A 19,480-nucleotide genomic window follows, 5' to 3' on the forward strand; every position below is an offset into this window, starting at 1 on the left:
ATACAAAGCTAGGCCAAACTCTGTCACCCAAATTGCTACTAACAGAGATTTCTTAATAAATTGTATAATAACTCAGAACAACGCTTCATCAATAGAAAGAAAGAAAGAAAGAAAGAAAGAAAGAAAGAAAGAAAGAAAGAAAGAAAGAAAAGATTCTAAAACCAGGAGGACTGAATCCCATCAATGATTGCATGGAACTATGTCTTATTTCCCATGTTCATGAAATAGGAAAGGAAGTTTCCAGATGTCTACCTCATCATTTAAAAGTGGACATTTTAAGTTGTTATACCTGAACATATATTTTAAATGAAGTATGTGATGTTTAAATGAAGAAGTTAGGAATAAGGGACCAAAAGGTCTTGATGCTTCTCCAGAGTGAAACATGGGTGGATTAAATAAAGTCCTTTTTTTTTTCAGCTTTATTGACTTAAAGAAATCCATTCAATGACAAAGAAGTTATTTTTCCTTTTTAATAGGGAAATAATGGCTTATGAACCAAAAACAATCTGCTCAAGACAATTTTAAATATCTAGAGACTTATAATTGTGACATGAAATGAGAGTAAAGCAGTGTTTGCCCTTCATTTGCCAGAAAGGTCAAGTGTCTCAGAGCATTTAATTTAAAACAAACAAAAAAAAAAGCACAAAACACAACACTATTTCACCAGTTGAAATGGCTCTGGAGTCTTCCATCAACTTCAGGAATTAGTTTCAAAATGTTGTCTGCTTTCATTCAGTCTGCAACCAGCATGGAGCAGACCACCTGCTGTGAAATAAGGGTGTAGCGACCAACAGTTATTATAGCAGTAGCCATAAGTTTATTGCTTATTGGTACTAAACTTAAATCTTAGTAATTTTGAATTACTGAGTTAGCTTAGATTTATGGAGATGCACAATCATTTAGAATGGCATTCATTCCAGAAGGGTATATTATCTAAACCAATTTTCTTATAGTGATGCAATTGCAATACTATAGTTACGGTTGTATCAGCATTTCCATTATAAAGTCCTATTTTCAGGGTTTTATAATTTGACCATAAAAATTCTCTCCTTGTTGAAACTTGGCAAACAAGGTCTGAGGCATAGAACTGAGGTTTTTTTAATGAAATTTAAAAACACATACACACATGTTGATCTATTCAGCCATCTTAGACTTTAACTCTGCAAACAACAATAAAAATACACCAAGTATATCTCGACAGATGGAAAGAGTGAAGAAAAGAACAATTACCTAAAACACCAAGGTGATGAAAATGGTCAATTTATACCAGTTGTACATTAAGTTTCTGTGAGGGTAAGAAGAACAATGGTTTGAAAGGAGGTTTGAAGAAGCAAGTGAACATCTCACCAACGCTAAAGAGCACCAATGAGTGGGAAAGTCACTTCTCCAAGTATCAGGTCTCTCACCTGTGAGGTAGAGATAATTACACTTCCCAAAGAAGAGTGTGAGAATCAAGTAAGTAGACACAAAGATTGAAATTTTAAAAACACTCTATAATCATGCAATAGTATTTCTTTGGCTCATAATACCTTCTTCTTAGAAATCTTAACCGTCCACACTCCTTATTTAGATTTATTATACCTACATAGATCTCTTCAAATGTGTTGTAAACTCCTAGAGTAGAGTGCCTCTGTCTTTGTCACCAAGGTGGTACATAAAAATATTTGTTGAACTCATGGATAATTAAATTGGTTTTACGTTTGCCTTTCAAAACTAAAAGTGGTTGCCTATTTTGCAGAGTCAGCATTTCTAGTTGGAATCAATTCACCCTAAACACATGACGGTTGCCCTCTAGTGATCAACAGAGAATATGCACATGAAGTACCAAGGCCAGAATCCTGTCTTTATGAGACAGAGACAGGAAAGCATATTTTGTACAGTTTATGTAGTATATACCATGGATATGAGGAATTTATAAATCCAAACTATTCAATATAAAAGAGAGAGGCCATTTCTCAGTGTTGTATTATGGCAATTAATGAAAACAAAACAAAACAAAACAAAACACAAACTATGACAACAGACTGCCTACATTCCAGCCTGGCTCTACTACTTGCCAGCTTTGTAAACTAGCAAGATACCTAGTAACTCAGAGCTCCTGCTTCCCACCTACAAAATTAGGGATAATTGTAGCAACTGCAGTTTGAAGGTTATTATAATAATTACATAAAATAATCCATGACAATCTTGGCTCATACTAATAGAAAAATGTTAGCTATCATTAGGTTGCTCTTTCTGCTGTCCCATTTTGAACACAATATTCTTTCCAAAATTGTCATTACTGAAGAGTATCTTCTGTAAATACTTTGTTTCAATAAGCTTAAATAAATCTAAAGTTTAAAAAACAAAGTTGAGTGCTACTCGCACCATGTAACATATAACATATGTGGCCGCTTTTACCTTCAACACACTTGTAATTAATTCTCACACTCAAGATATAAAAATGTAATTAAGAATCATAATATCCTGGCCTGATCATTGCATGAAGATACAGAAGCAAAGATATGGTCTTTCCTATTTAGAAATTTACATCCAACTGGTGGAAATGTTGGGCACTTTAGCAGTAGAGGCATAGAAGGTAAGTGCTGGAGTACAGTTATATGGGTTTCAATCTGATTTCTGTCATTCACTTGCTAATGAACTTCGAAAAGTTCTTTGCCTCAACTTCCCTATTTACATCATGGGAGGAATGTTCCTGAAGTATGTACAATAGGGTAGTAATTGGAATGCGCAATAGATGTTAAGCATTATGGTATAACTGTTTTTCACACCATCTTGGATTCTCATGCTTAACCAAAATGATAAATGTTGTCTATCTGAGCTTTCTTAGAGTTTGCATATTGGAGAATGAAATGTCTAAGAAGCCCACCCCATTAGGATGTGTCCTTAGCAGACATAGAAAGCTACCCATGACAGCCAATCAGTGAGAAACTATGTATTTTCTTTGCTGGGGGATGGACAATGTAAACCCAGATAACTTATAACCTCCCAAATGTACAGAAAACCAACCATTTGTCTATTTCTCAATGGGATTTCAACTTTCTTGGCCTTCTCACACTCAGAGAGCAGAAAAAATCTCATATGAAATTTAACTCCAAGGTATGCTAAATTTTCTAAAAGGAGTATTTTATGGCTTGCAAGGAAGGAGAATAATTTTCCATAAATTTCTGAAGAAATGTGAACTTTTTCTAGTGATCTATTTATCCAAGGAGTAAATTCTGAGGTCAAAACTTCAAAGTGAACTTTATATGAGACTGTTGTGTTAGAAAGAAAAATAAGAGAGACTATAATTTAGGGAGGCTGTCATTCTATAGGATATGCTAGAGAACTGGAAACATATTGTCTTCCCTGAGTCAAGAACATGGGTCATACAGGCAGGGAGGGGGCACAATATATAGAGATATTATCTAGAAAATGGTAAATGCCTTTTGGGAAGTTGCTTGTCTCTCACCTGGCAAGAATCATCTCCCTAGTACTCATGCTCTCATATATCAAGTTCTACCTAGTTACCTGTATGAAATAGGGATGCATGGAGGAAGAAGATTATGCAAACAAAAGTAGAGTTATTGAGAGAGGTGTTGCCTTAAGAAAACTATTCCAAGGATGTGCCTTGATGAGAGAGAGAGAGAAGTCTGATGGTGATGAAGGACCACTCAGAAGGGGTCACCTCTGTGGTTCACTTCAATTAACATTATAGGTGGATGGTCCTCATTTCTGCTATTTGAAATTAAACAGGCATATATTCAATATATGTAATGGATAGTTGCTAAATTTGAAGACTAGAATTCAAGCATAAATTAAAAATACATACATGTTGTTAAAGGGATTATGGTTCAATGGAAGACACTGAAAAAAAAATCTAAAGTTGCAATAGGATGCCTGGGTGGCTCAGTCAGTTAAGCGTCTGACTCTTGATTTCAGCTCAGGTCATGATCTCATTGTTTGTGAGTTCGAGCCCCACATTGGGCTCTGTGCTGACAGTGGGGAGCCTCCTTGGGATTCTCTTTCCCTCTCTCTGCCCGTCCTCCACTCATGCTTTTTTTTTCTCTCTCAAAATAAATAAACGAACTTTAAAAAAAAACCTAGATATTCTAATAAAATATGATAAGAACTTTTATATAAAGTGGGCAAATCATACTTTGAGGGTACTCAAGAGGGAAAATAAGTGTTGAGACGAAGTCCGGAGATATTTTCTGAAGGAAAAGGGATTTACTTGAAGCTTTTAGGGACAAAAAATTTTCACCAGTTGATGAAAGGAAGGAACATGTTACTGATTGAATAGGAAACACAATCAAAAGGTTTTTGTTAGCAGGGACCCCCTCCTTCCAACCCCATATTCATTCTGCAGTATACTTGACTGAGCCTCAGGCACAGACACATGATGTTGATTAGTATTTACTCATGATGATCCAACCTCATGTTGGATGACCCAGTCACAAAAGGTGGGCATAACATGACTTTGGTAGCCTTTTTTGAAACACAGAATTTAAAAGGTAAATCCTGATGTTATGTTGGAGTAAAACTAGCAAATCAGTACACACTTGTTAGGATTTGGGCTACTTTTTTGACAGAAGAGTAGAGAAGAAATTCATTTACTTAAGAACTATTTAAGAACGGACTATTCCTGAGGCGCCTGGGTGGCTCAGTAGGTTAAGCGTCCGACTTCGGCTCAGGCATGATCACATGGTCCATGAGTTCGAGCCCCGTGTGGGGCTCTGTGCTGACAGCTCAGAGCCTGGAGCCTGTTTCAGATTCTGTGTCTCCCTCTCTCTCTGACCCTCCCCCGTTCATGCTCTGTCTCTCTCTGTCTCAAAAATAAATAAACGTTAAAAAAAAAAAAAAAAAGAACGGACTATTCCTGAAACAGTGTGTAGTCCCTGCCTTCACATATCTTATAGTGCAATGAAAAATTTACACCAGCAAGTTGTCCAATAAAAAGGAGCAAGATGGGGGTAGTTGTCCAATAAAAAGGAGCAAGATGGGGGTATGCCTGGCCGGCTCAGTCAGTAAAGCATGGGACTCTTAATATCAGGGTAGTGAGTTCAAGCCTGACATTGGGGATAGAGTTTACTTTAAAAAGAGGAGCAAGATGATCTGTAACATAAATATAGCATATGCTGGACATTGGTAGTTTATAATATCAGGCATTTAATTTAGGTATAATTCAAGGAATCTAGCCTACGGAAAAATATCATAAGTGGTAGTGATTTAAGGGTGAGTAGGTGTTACTTGTAGTAGAAATAAGCTAAAAGTTAGTTAGGCAAAGATATCAAGCAGGAAGAGAGATAGATATTAGATGGGAATAGAAATAGAGTGTCAAGTACATGGCAGTGGGAATGGTTTATAATAGGTGCAGACAATAAAGGGTTGCATCAAAATAATGAACAAAAGTCAATCTTTTTGTTATCATCACCATGCATTAATAATTCTAAACACTGTCAGTGATAAAATACCATTACCTCCAAACTCTTTGTTGGTCTTCCTTCTAAACAATTACTACAGATATCAGTCAGTTAAAAAATCTAATAGACACTTTATTTCTACATGAAAATTAATTTGGAGAAATCCCAGTTATACAACCAGCCCTCAACACATTCCAACTCAGCTGTATGTTTTCATTTCAAGAGTAATTTAATAACACTTGAGTATCATCTGTGTTCATTTCAAACATAGTCACTGTCTCCAACCTGAGTGGCACAAAATATTCCTCTGTACAAACAACAGATTTAAAATAAACATTAGCACAGAAATTATAGAGATGAAGGAATAGAACTTGACTTACTATAATTCTGTGATTCTATATGGTTGTTTGAAGTTTTAATTTGAATTTAATATTGAAAATAGTCAAAGAGTGTGAACTGTCAGGTGTAACATATATGAATACATACGTACATATGATCAAATTCTATATAAAAGGTGGAATATCTTCCCAAATTACCTGATGTAGGCCTCAAATATAGAGGAACACCACCTGATGGAAGAAATATCCAGGCAGAATGAACAGCATATGTGAATTCATGGAGCTGAGCGATTGCAGTATGTTCTTGGGACAGCTTCAGGTACCTCAGTGTGGCTGCATCAGGAAATGCAAGTGAGTGGATGCCAGGAGTTAGGTTACACAAAATCATGCAGAAACCTGGGAGCTATGTTTTGAAATTTGAACTTGAACTCATGGGCAACTGGGGGACGTGGAAGAATTTCGAGTGTAATTAGCATGATCGTTGGCACTTTCCAGAGATAATAATGACCACATTGTAAGAATGGGTCATGGGGATGATATTGAGCACATTAGTTATGTGAATGCTGTCATTTCAGTGAGAGAAAATGGTCCTCTGAATTAAGGTAGTAGATCTGGGGTTAAAGAAAAATACAGGTGGAGAGAGAAGAATTCTAGTGTTGCCAATATTCTGGCTTGGAAAACTGAGTGGGTGCCAGGGTAGGACATTCAAGACAGAGGATCATTTTGGTCAGAGGTTATGTGATTTTTCACTGGGATCCAGAAACAGAGGTGTCTTGGAGGCACGTGAATATATTACCCAGAGGCTGAAGACAGATCTAGAAAGGCATGTAGACTTGAGAATCTGAGAGTAGAGATGTTTGGCTAGTTGAAGCTCTTTGGGCTGTGCCCTCTAATTAGAAGCTCTGTGTTCCAGATCCCCGTGCTGCATCTTGAGTCTCTACCACCATAACTTCTATCACCACCTTTTACTAACTCTGTGTCCTTAGGTAATTTAATCTCTCTGGGCCTCAGTTCCCTGTAACCCAACATTTGTCATACATTAGGGGGAGGTCATATTTTGAACATTCTTAAAATATTTCTTCACATTTTTTTTCTATGTGCTTCATAAGCTGCCTGGTATTTTTCCAATTAGAAAGCCTTTTTTTGATTTAGATTGTTGGTATCTCCAAGATTTCCCATGTAAAAGCAAATTCGCTTGGGATGTTAATGAATAAGAATCAGGGGGTGCCTGAGTGGCTCAGTCGGTTAAGCATCCGAATGTCGTTTGTCTCAGCTCATGATCTCACATTTTGTAAGTTCGAGCCCCACATCAGTCTCTGTGCTGACAACTCACAACTGTGCTTGGGATTTTCTCTCTCCTTCTCTTTCTATCCCTCCCCCACTCATCCTGTCTCTCTCTCTCTCTCTCTCTCCCAATAAATAAATAAATAAATAAATAAATAAATAAAACATATAATGTAACAATAATCAGTTAATAATCAAATAGTGCTTACGATGTGCCAGACACCATGACACATAATTTGCATATTTTAATTCACTCAGCCCCTTAAAAGCCCTTTAGATGGGTGTTTTATCATTCATATTACAAATGAGAAAACTGAGGAAAGAGAGGTCAAGAAATTTGCTCAAGTTCTCACAGTTAGTGGCTGTATTTGAACACTAGCTCCAGAGTCCACGTTCATTACCATTAACCTACATGATTACTAATTACGTTAGTGGGATGAGTTGTTAATGAGGAATTACTTTAGTCAGGTCATATTATCTGATAAGTGCAATAGTTTATAGAGTGAGATTTTTCTAGAATGGGATACAGGGAAGATGAACTTTTGTAGGAAGAAGTAAAAGTATAGTTCTGTTTAATGCTTGGGTCAGGTACTGAGTCAGACACTGCACTTGACATCTAGGTACACGAGCCTGGTGGAAGAAATGTAAATGGAGTCAAGATAGTCACAAAAGAAATAGGAGTCCATTAAAGACACTTTTCTGATGCTTAATATTGACAGCACCTGTCTGCCCCCAAGTTTTCCAAACCACTACATGTTTACCCATTTGTATTTCAGCGGGGAACTTACCTACATGATATGGTACCAAGTTCTCGATTAATTTGATGAAAAGTGAGAGAGTCTTTAGGGACAAAGAATCTGTAGAACATTTCAAATATTTTCTAGCACTTTCCCCTCCCTGTCTCCATTTGTTTTCATTTAGCTCGCTTTATCTTGATTCTGTTGTAACAGATGCCGATAGAGTTTTTGACACTGAGAATGCCAGATCTATCATTAATGTGTTGCCAAACTGGGGAAGATTTACTAACAATATGTTTTGCCTGCATCACTTTGCTTTTTTTAATAGAGAAGCTCATTTGAATAACATCTGAATAAAGGAGTTAATAATAGTAGCCTAGAAGGGAGAGCCAGATTGGATTACTGAGTAACTGACCCGAATCTTCACCCTGAATTAAAATTGAATGGCATTAGAATAATTTTGGAAGCACAGAAGGTTCTGTCAATTCTAAACCCGCCTTCATCCTTCCCCTGCTTCCCCTCCTCCTACCATATTTTTAACATAGTGCTCACCTTTGCCCCTCCAGGCTTTACCTGAGAGTTAAGGAAGGATATCTTGTCCTGACATTAAAATTATTGTGTTGTATCTGCAAAAATATTACTCTAAAATTGGTTACAAATTTTAATTCCTCAGAAATGATGCATCAAGTATTTCATGATATGTATTTAATGACTAAAATTAATAAGGGCCATTAAGGAAATCATTTTATTTTCCTTTTTTAAAATTTGAATATTAATAATGTTGCAATGTTGTAATCAGTTTGTTGTTTGTCAGGGGGTGGGGGACAGGGATAGAAAGAGAGAAAGAGAGGGAGAGAAAGAAGTGAGGGAGAATTACTGGAAGGAAGGCATTCAGACCTATCTATTTATAACAGTATTAACACAAATTTGCTGTAAGACAATTGTCTCTTGAGAAATATAAGATGAGCTTGTCTTTAAATACAATAAAATATAAAAGGTACAAATCTCAAAAGAAGATATCCATGTGGGAAGTATTTGAAAGAGCTATCTTATTTCACAACCAATTTACTCAAATTGAATATGTAAGCTTTGTTGTTGTTGTTGTTAACTTTTTTGAAGCATTAAATACAGACAAGTTCAAAAATCCAAAGTGTACCCCATGATGAGTGGACCCATTGAACTAGCACCCTTTAGAAAAGGGGCTCCTGGGTGGCTCAGTCAGTTAAGCATCTGACTTCCGCTCAGGTCATGATCTCACAGTTCATGGGTTTGAGCCCTGCATCAGGCTCTGGGCTGACATCACAGAGCCTGGAGCTTGCTTCAGTTTCTCACCCTCCCTCTCTCTCTCTCTGCTCCTCCCCCACTTTCTCTCTCTCTGTCTCTCTCTCTCAAAAAATGAATAAACAGTAAAAAAAAATTTAAATAAAAGGTAACCATTATTTGACTACAATTCCCATAGATTCATTTTGTGGATTTTGGATTTTATACCAGAAATATCTGACAATTTATAATCTTGGAAGTCCAGCATCTTTCAGCCAACATCATGTTTGTGAGATTCAGCCATATATATATATGTTTAGCAATAGATTGTTCATGTCCATGCTCAGATGTATGAATATGCCATCATTTATTTGTCCATTTTACTGTTGAAAAAAATTGAGTTGTTTCCAATGTATGCCTATTATAATTAGTGTTGCCGTAGATATTCTGTATGCCACTTTCAGTCAACATATATAGGTTTGTTAGGTATTTGAAATTAAGTCAACATATATAGATTTTGTTAGGTATTTAAAATTAAAAACTTTTTAAAAAAGTTCTCACAACTTAAGAAAACACTGATTGTTCCTAGACTTTTGTTTGGCTGGCAAGTTCAAGGTGCTGCTCATAAGCACATACTCGGTGCCTAACAGTCTCTCATTTTTCATTTTTCATGAATTTATGTCAAACTCTCAAACTCTTCCTGGAAACACTTCCACTTCTTACATAAAGCTGCACTGTTTTCTAAACTATTGCACTTTCCTTGAAAAACAGCAAAAAAAAAAAAAGCTTTGATTTAGTATAAAAATGGCCATTAAGTGAAATTTCTGACATGCCCAAATCAATAAATAAGCATGTTTGAGAGCAGTTTGAGAAAAATTAAGAGACAAAACAACAAAGTTACTTTCTTAATAGCTATGTTAAGAAATCAAAACAAAATGTAACTCTGTGAGGTAGTCTCTCTAAAAGATCTTGTAATCATAAAATCTACCCTACTTGTATTTCTCTCTTTCCATTCAGCTTTCTACCTGATCTTCTAAATGAACTACTGTTTTTTCAGTATTTTCTCAAAAAAGTTACATTGTAAAACAATTAGAAAAAAAGTCAAACTTATAAAAATTAAATTAAAATACTTGTTTAGACACAAGTAAGGGCTATGATTAAAGTGCCAAACTTTAGGAAGATAAACCAAAAAATGCTATAGTATTTGGGATTTTGTGAAATACTTATTATCCTGGAATATAGATCTGTACCAAATAGCTCAATTAATCATTAGCCTGTTGATGGGGGGAAATATTTAAAAGCAATAGAGTAGAAAAGAGAAATTTTAAATAGCACAGCTATGAAAAATAATAATAGAAAATAGAAAGTAGACTACATAAGGCAATTTCAAAAGCCTTTCTTTAAGATTAAATAAGTTTCAAAGTGTAACGTACATTAATATGAAACATATACTACATGAAAAATTCAGATAGGGTTCTGAGGTAGACTCAACAGCTGAAAGAAGGAGAATGTCATGCTTTATTTTTGTAAATAAACAAAAATTTATCATTTAACTAGAAAAAAAATTTAAATGTGAAATTGCCAATTTAGCAAATATTCAATGTGTGGTTAGACATTTCCAAATAGCCTTAGAACATAAATTGGCCAAAAATTGAGACAATTGATGGCCCTTTAAATAAAGCAACCAAAAGGGCATCTGATCTCTACAGTTTAGGAGTCCAGAGATAAGAAAATGTATAGATATTGCAAGTAAAAGGACTATTAAGAGAACTAATATCCCACATTGGCAAAATTAAAAAGGATAACGATGAAAAATCTATCCAATGACTTTACTCCAAGAGAGACATTAGCACCCACGAATTTGCTATCCTTCCTCCCATCTCCCTAGAAGGATGTAATTGTGGATGGACAATAATACAACTTTATTATGTTTGTAGATATCTATATCTGTATCTATCCCACTACAGTAGAACACTAGATACCTCAGAGAAAAAAAAATTTAACTGCCCGAAAAGCAAAAAGGAAGGAAAATTGAGTTTTAATATTAAAAAAGAGATAAAGGAATTTTGTATTAAAGTAGGAATGACTGGTTAGGCCAGAATGTGAAGGAAAGATAATGAAAGACAAATGTGAGGGTATACAATAAGTTATAAAAGCCTTGAGGGGAAATAAACTTTACCTTAGTTTAATCAAACCACTCGAGAACTGAAAATACCTCTCCCCCATATTTTGAGGTATCAGAAGAAAATTTTGTATTGTCTGTGGTACAACTCCTACCAACATAACGGTTGAAATTTGCTCCAAGGTAAAATGTACTGTATCGCCTACACACGGTCAGTTTACAGCAGGTATAGACACTAGAATGCATACACAATGAATGGCTCCAGAAATTACCAAAAAGCTTTTGCTTCACAACAGCGGATTAATGATACCATCTGACCTAGGAAGCACTATGAGTTAGTAACTTTTATATTTAGGATCCTTTCCATCACTCTTTGTCCATCCACCACGTTTCTACTTTCTGTCACTCTTTTCCATCCCTAACAAATACCATAAATGTCATTATCTCAGTTTCAAACCCTCAGAACTACAAAGTAATTGTTAACTCACATAGGGGGGATCAATTTGTGGTGGACATGCACCACCCATTGGTTCATTCCACACCTATCTAGAGTCTGCAAATGAAATCGTGAAAAGTTAAATAACAATAAGCCGGGGTAACCTTCTGTGAAGGTTGCTATTAGCCTAGTCTATCCACTTTGGCAATGAAAATACAAACTAAAATAATGGTTACATTCCCTTGTCTAAGACACTTCCTACTAACACCTAAAGGGTAATCTTTTAATTTAGGGCTTTAATACATTTGTGGACTTTTCAATTGCATATGATTATAAAATCCAATTTTAACACAGCTTTATATGCAAGGTACCTGATATTAAGCATTAACATATACAAATACGTTTTTAAAACTATGTTTGAAGCTATGCATGACAGTTAAAACCCACAGTGAAGTACTAGGTTACACATCAGCCCATTGGAGTCTCATATTTCTTAGGGTTTCAATAATAGTCTCATGGAAAAGGACTATATGTTAACCTCTGAACACCTTTGTGGTATGGAGTCATGCCTGCGCCAGCTCTGTTGATTCTTTTTTTTTTTATATATGAAATTTATTGTCAAATTGGTTTCCATACAACACCCAGTGCTCATCCCAAAAGATGCCCTCTTCAATGCCCATCACCTACCCTCCCCTCCCTCTCACCCCCATCAACCCTCAGTTTGTTCTCAGTTTTTAAGAGTCTCTTATGCTTTGGCTCTCTCCCACTCTAACCTCTTTTTTTGTTGTTGTTGAGCCCTGGACAACAGACCGCAGCTCTGTTGATTCTTAAGGGGTCTGCACACATCAGCTGAGGAAATGAAATGGTGGAATTATGGTATTTTATACTTTCCTTTTAAATGTGAAAGTCGCTTCAAAAGTACTCAGTAAGAGAGGCACCTGGGTGGCTCAGTCGGTTAAGCGTCCAACTCGGTTTCAGCTTGGGTCATGATCTCACGGTTTGTGGGTTCAAGCCCCACATCAGGCTCTGTGCTGATAGTGTGGAACCTGCTTGGGATTCTCTCTCTCTCTCTCTCTCTCTCTCTCTCTCTCTCTTTCTCTGACCCTCCCATGTGCTATCTGTCTCTCTCAAAACAAAGAAATAAACTTAAAAAAAATACTTCGTAAGATACATGCATACTGTCTTTTGACTCTTTTTAAAATGTAGCAAAAGGAGGATTTAAATTCCCCTAGATTTAAAAGGAAAAAATATATTTATTAAAATGCATATTTTCCATATATAGGAGCAAGAGGTTTTAGACCATCTCTATATTTCTATGTGAAACAAGCAACAACAAAAACAAGAAAACGATAACTTCTGGATAAGCAATATCTGTAAGAATTCCTATCATTCAGAAACTTTAATTTCTCATTTGTATTTTATACATGTATCTATCATGCATTTATTTAGTTATTGAAACTTGGTTGCACAGGGGCTTCTGGGTGGCTCAGTTGGTTAAGCATCTGACTTCAGCTCAGGTCATGATTGGAGGTCTGTGAGTTTGAGCCCCGGATTGGGCTCTGTGCTCACAGCTCAGAGCCTGGAGTCTGTTTCAGATTCTGTGTCTTTCTCCTTCTCTGACCCTCCCCACCCCCCTCATGCTCTGTTTCTCTCTGTCTCTCAAAAATGAATAAACATTTAACAATTAAAAAAAAAAAACACCCATGGTTGTACAGACACCATATTTTAAGGGCTAGAGAGGTAGAGATGAATACAGGTCTTCTTTTTGTAATCAAAGGATTCCTTACTTTCAACAACAAATTTCCTGAAATAATTGGAATTCAACATGGTTGATCAATCCCATTAGGTGTCACTGTTCACAACCTTTTGCCTAGTCTAAATCCCAAGGTTTCTTTGGTGTATGTTGTGTAAAAAACCAAAACAAATAATAAAACAAAAGATTCTAACCCTAAAATGGTCAAAATATCTTTAATTTGTGGATGAAAGTCTCAAAGAAAAACTTTACTAAAAAGTTAATTAAGGTGTTACTTGGGGTTCCTGGCTAGTTCAGTCGGTTAAGCGACCGACTTCAGCTCAGGTCATGATCTCACGGTTCTTGAGTTCAAGCCCTGCATTGGGCTCTGTGCTGACAGCTCAAAGCCTGGAGCCTCCTTCAGATTCTGTGACTCCCTCTCTCTCTCTCTCTGCCCCTGCCCTGCTCATGCTCTGTGTCTCTTTCTCTCTCAAAAATAAATAAACATTAAAAATTTTTCAAAAAAAAATAAGGTGTTACTACAACCGTATGTTAAGCGCACCAGGAAAAACACACCTTTTATTCCACTTTGATTTGGTCATTCATTCATTCAGCAATGGTAAGCTCAATATGGTAAGCTCAAACTGTGGTCTCAGAATGTGCTGTTTTGGGGGATACAGCAATATATAAGAATTGTATTCCTTTGTGTTTAACAGGGAATGTAGTTAAATAATGAAATAATAATTCTGTAATGTCACAAACATGTTTTAAAAAGTATGATCAAATGTCTGAGATTTTAGAAGAAAGTAATATTAATTCTGAGATGTTAGGTAAGGTTTAATATAGGTGATTTTGAAGAACAAATAGGAGTTCCAGGGGCTTAGGGGGCAATGATTGAGGCATTATCCTTGAGAACAAAATTTAAGGTGGTGCCAAATAATTTAGTCATCTAGATAAATAATGCTTTAATGAAATATTTTTTTTAAAAAAACACAACTTGGCAAACGATAGTCCATGGGCTTGTCATTTGATTTTGTAAAGTTTTATCAGATTTTTGACAAGTAAGAATGAGGGGTAAGGGTATCTGGGAAGAGAAAATAGCATGAGAAAATACTGGAAGCTTTGGGAATGGCATATGAGATGTTTATCAAATAGTCTTGTGAGGTTAGGAAGAGTATCTGAACAGAAGTGGCTGGGTTTGTTTGTTTGTTTGTTTGTTTTAATGTGAAATTCTGAATCACAGAGGCATTTCACTATTTTTTAAAGTCTCTATCCTTCAGGAAGCAATGAATGAGATTGACTGATCTTGAAGTATTTGTGATTTATTTGAACACATGATGGACCTTTAAAAAGGACCTTTAATAAGATCTTCTGAATTGAATAGTTTCATTACTACTTTGAGAAACCTGGAAGAAATGAGAGGTGACAGAGAAGGAAGGGACATATTGGAAAGGAGCATAGAAAAGCCATGAAACACTTACTCACTGTGCAACATTGCTAGTCTGTCATGCATGAAACAGATATAACACATGCAAATAGATAAATTTTAGAAACCATAATGCACAGAGCACAAGGGGGATAGACTACAGAAAGGTGGAAAATGTTGAAGTTTTCTTTCAAGAAAGGAAATTCTAGATCTATTTTGGATTTTTTAAAAATCTTCTCCTGCTTTTTTGAGGCATGTTTGATAAAATGTATATATATTTAAGTTGTAGAAACCATTTGTAGAAACTATAGATGAAGAATTTGTAGAAGTCATAGATGTACAGAGCACAAGGGGGATATATAATAAGACTACAAAGAGGTGAAAAATGTTGAAGCTTTCTTTTAAGAAAGGAATTTCTAATCTATTTTTGATTTTTAAAAAATCTTCTGCTTTTTTGAGGAATGTTTGGTAAAATGTGTATATATTTAGGTTGTACGATGTGATTTTTTAAAAGGTGTATATATGATGGTTTAATATATGCATACCTTGTGGAAAGATTGCCACAGTCAAGTTAATTAATACATGCATCACCTTACAGAGTTGCCTTTGTGTTGTGTATGTGTGCTGAGAACACTTAACAGTTACTCTCTTAGCTAATTTCAAATATAAATACAGTATTATTAATAATAATTGTCATGCTGTATTTTAGATCCCCAAAACGTATTCATCTTATAACTAAAAGTTTCTACCCTTTGACCAACATCTCCCCTTTTTCTCGCCCCTCGGCCCCTGGCAACTACTATTCTATTCTCTGGTTCTATGAAGCCATGCACAGAAAAACAAATATTGTATGATCTTACTTATATGTGGAGGCTAAAATAGTCTGTATATATTTTGAAGGCAAAAATTACCTATGAGGGTATAGGTTGATTGGAAGCATATATTATAGGAATAATGGAAAGTGATGGAAAGGATAAGAGATCTGATGCATATACAAAGCTTGCCAAAAAACAGAGTAATAGTAAAAGGCATGAAGGTTACCAAAAGCGGTATGTATATGCTGTTCTGTACCATCTCAAGAGCACAATGATAGTTTTTCTACTTGATATACCTGATATTATATATGTATATTTAAATTTCTTGTGCATCCAGATATGATTACACCTGTATTCAATTTTTAGATTATCATTGGTTATTCCATAAAGCTCACCATTAAACTTCAAGATCAACAATGAATTAATTTTGGATGTAGGGAATCTCTGGATTTGGGGAGATAGCTTTAAGAAAGTAGGGGCCTTACAGCCTAAAATCTGCAGTATCACCACTTTACTGCATACTAATGAACTCCAAGAGAATGTAGACTTCTCATCTAACAACCTAGAGCCTAGACACAATGTTGATATTATAGTGGATCACTCATCTCAACTAACCTATTGTGTGGCCTTCACCAAGTCTGTCAGTGACTGATATGCTCTTCCTTAAAACAGAAATAATACCTACAATAAACTTCAGAGCAATGTCAAAGACACTAATGAATACCATAGTTACCACCAAGTCCCATTAAGTGCATCTCCATTCCCAGGAGTTTGGAATAAAAAAGTTGTCATCAAGTATATCATCACAAACACGATCTGCAGACATAGCAGGATTCCTGTTTCTTTTTCCAGGTTCATCATTATTTTTAGTCACAGACTCGACTGAGAAACCAGTAAATATGAACCACCAAAATGAGAGAGGCAAAACAACAAAGTAAAAGATGCCTAGAGCAATAAAAAGATTTTAATTCTTTTTTAAAAAGGATCCATCTCTCTAGTGTCTGTTTATGATGGACAGTTTGAGAGACCATTCTTAGAAGAATCCAGCAACATAAAAATGTAACATTCAGTAAACGAACACATCCCCCATCATGCTGGCAGGGCCTCCTTCACTGAGAGCACAGAATACTACTCAGGAATGTGGCAATGGATCACTTGGACAGACTTGTCACTGTGGGGGTGTCTCACTGCATTATTTGTTTCTTTCCCCCTCATTTATGTGGATGCTATCTGCCCTGGCTCTTGATTTTTTAGGGTCAGAGTCCACGTATACACACTTACTTTTGCCATGATTATTGCAAAATTCCTTTAGCAGTTTATATTTTCCATATTCAATTATATTTATTACCTTATGCCACGACAGCCTTATGATATAAAGGAATTATCCACTATGATGATTGCAAACAAACACGTGCAAATTGAGAGGAAAAATAAATAAATATTGTATATCATTAGCAGTAAGTGAAACACATTCAGGTTCTAAACACAGCTCTGGCCAAATCATATTCAGCCAACAATTATTCACTTCTCTGTATGTTGCTGATCACCCATGATCTCATTTTCTCTGGGCTCCATCCATCTCCCTCTCCCTACTGCCCTAATGACATTCTTCTCTTAAGACTTACAAATAAAATCTCTGTTTATTTATTTTCATTTATTACTTCTTCAGTCAACTTCTCAAAAATGTCTGTGCTAGTCTTTCCTATCCAGCCTTTTCAGTTCTTCTTTCAAACTCTTTCTTCAGTTCTGACCAAATCATTCTGATTGAGTCTATTCTTGGACAAAATTTCTTCCTTTAGAAATCTCTTCCTGACCTACTGTGTTCCCTTATGAATTCTGTATCCAGATATTAATAGAGCTCCTGTCACTTTCTTGAGTTTATCAGGCACTCTAATGTCAACCTAAGTATCTGTCAGAGAATCTGAAAAGCTAGGAGCCTGCTGAGACCTGCATTTAAAATGTTATGTAATGCAGATTGCATTACTGGTACATCTTAGCACGAATGCCCATTGTAGGAGAAGTGTCAGGCACTGGAGAAGACATCAGAATTAATATGAACTAACCTGAACAACTATTAGTTAATTCGTTCATTCATTCATTTATTCATTCATTCATTTTTTTATTCATTTTCATTTATTTTGGTTATTGTTTCTCTAAGCCTGTTCATCTCCCTCTTTTATCTCCTAGTGTCTTAAAGTTAATGCTTTGTAAAGTATTCTTTATAAGCTAGAAGAAAACCAGTCAGTAAGGTTTTTTGTCCAAAGGGTGAACAACATTAAGTTTGTGCTATACTTTTCTCCATGGAAGGTTGAAGTGAAATGATATAAACGGAAAGTCTGACAAAATCTGGGTACAGAGAATCTGATGCCAAATAAAGTAATAATTCAGTTACCTAGATGTCATTTTTCATATCCCCTCAAGTATACTAAATAGAAACAAGAGCCTGGAAGTAAGAAAATACAAGCAAACAAACAATTGCAATCATATAAAAAGGATTCCACAAAACCAATCCACTTAAAAATCAAACTTAATTATAAAGGATTTTTTCAAAAACTATTAAAAATATTTTTATTTTATAAGATATATAATTATAAAAAGCTGGATTATGTTACATATTAAAAATGTAATTTGAAAGTGGGAAGGCTTTGGGTTCTGGAGACAGCCTACTAACCTCACATCAACTCTGATATTGACAAAGAAAAGAAAATCTACAGAACATAGTTTCAAGCATTAAAGATCGTGTAGGGTCTTGCCCCTTTTTGATAGTGATAAATGACCAGAATATGATAGCAAACTTTCAGAATAGCATTGTACTAGAATTTCTCTGTGAGTTTTTGCTGCATAACAAACCACTCCAAAACACAGCGACTGAAAATAACCATTCCTCATTTAGCTCACAATTCTGCTGGGCAGTCCTACAGGTCTGGACAAATTTATCTGATCTTGACTGGGTTAGTTCTTGTGTCTAGAGGCAGCTGGTACATTTTCTAGGGCTGGCTAGTCCCAGAAGGCCTCGCTCACATATGTAGTGGTTGGCTGGCCATGAGCTGGGGCAATGAGCATGACTGGGCCACATGTCTTTCATCATCCAGTAGGCTAGCATAGTTACTCACATGGTGGCATTTTTTTCAACCCAAGAAAGGAAGTCACAAAGCCTCTTATAATTTAGGTTTAGAACTGGCACAATCTCACTACTGCTAATTTCTGTTGATTAAAACAAATATTAAAGCCTCCTTAAATTCAAGGAGTGAAGAAACAGGTTTGTCTTTTGGAAGAGCTTCAAAGTATTGCGAAGGTAATTTTTTTTTTTTTTTTTTGCAATATACCACACAGAGAACAGTAAAGTCATAGAAGTCGAAAATGGTATCAAAGAGTAAAAAAAAACAAACAAACAAACAAAAAAAACAAACAAAAACAAAAACAAAGAGAAGAAAAATTTGTGTATTAAACTATTCACACATATTTCAAAAATATAACAGCAGAAAATTTTGAGGTTTAAAGAATAGCTTAGCTTTTGCTATAGCTATTATGAAGCTAGTAAGTGTAACAATTCTTTATAAGTGATATGGTTTTCAATAACAACAGACTGGTAATGTTATCATCTAAAAAGAAAAAAAAAACAAAAACAAAAAACCCAGTAGGGGCCCCTGGATAGTTCAGTTGGTTAAGCGTCTGACTTGATTTCGGCTCAAGTCATGATTTCACAGTTCCTGGGATTGAGCCCCACACTGGGCTCTCCACTGTCAGAGTGGAACCTGCTTGGGATTTTCTCTCTCCCTCTCTCCCTCTCTGTCTCTAAAAATAAATAAATAAACTTTAAAAAATAAAAAAGCAGTAAGATAGCACAATTCCTTCCATGGCATAACTAAATAAATGAGGTAAACAATTTGTCATGTCAAGCATATGCAAATTTCTGCATTCGATATTA

This window comes from Panthera leo, chromosome B2 (assembly GCF_018350215.1).
Source record: "Panthera leo isolate Ple1 chromosome B2, P.leo_Ple1_pat1.1, whole genome shotgun sequence".
Taxonomy (NCBI): domain Eukaryota; kingdom Metazoa; phylum Chordata; class Mammalia; order Carnivora; family Felidae; genus Panthera; species Panthera leo.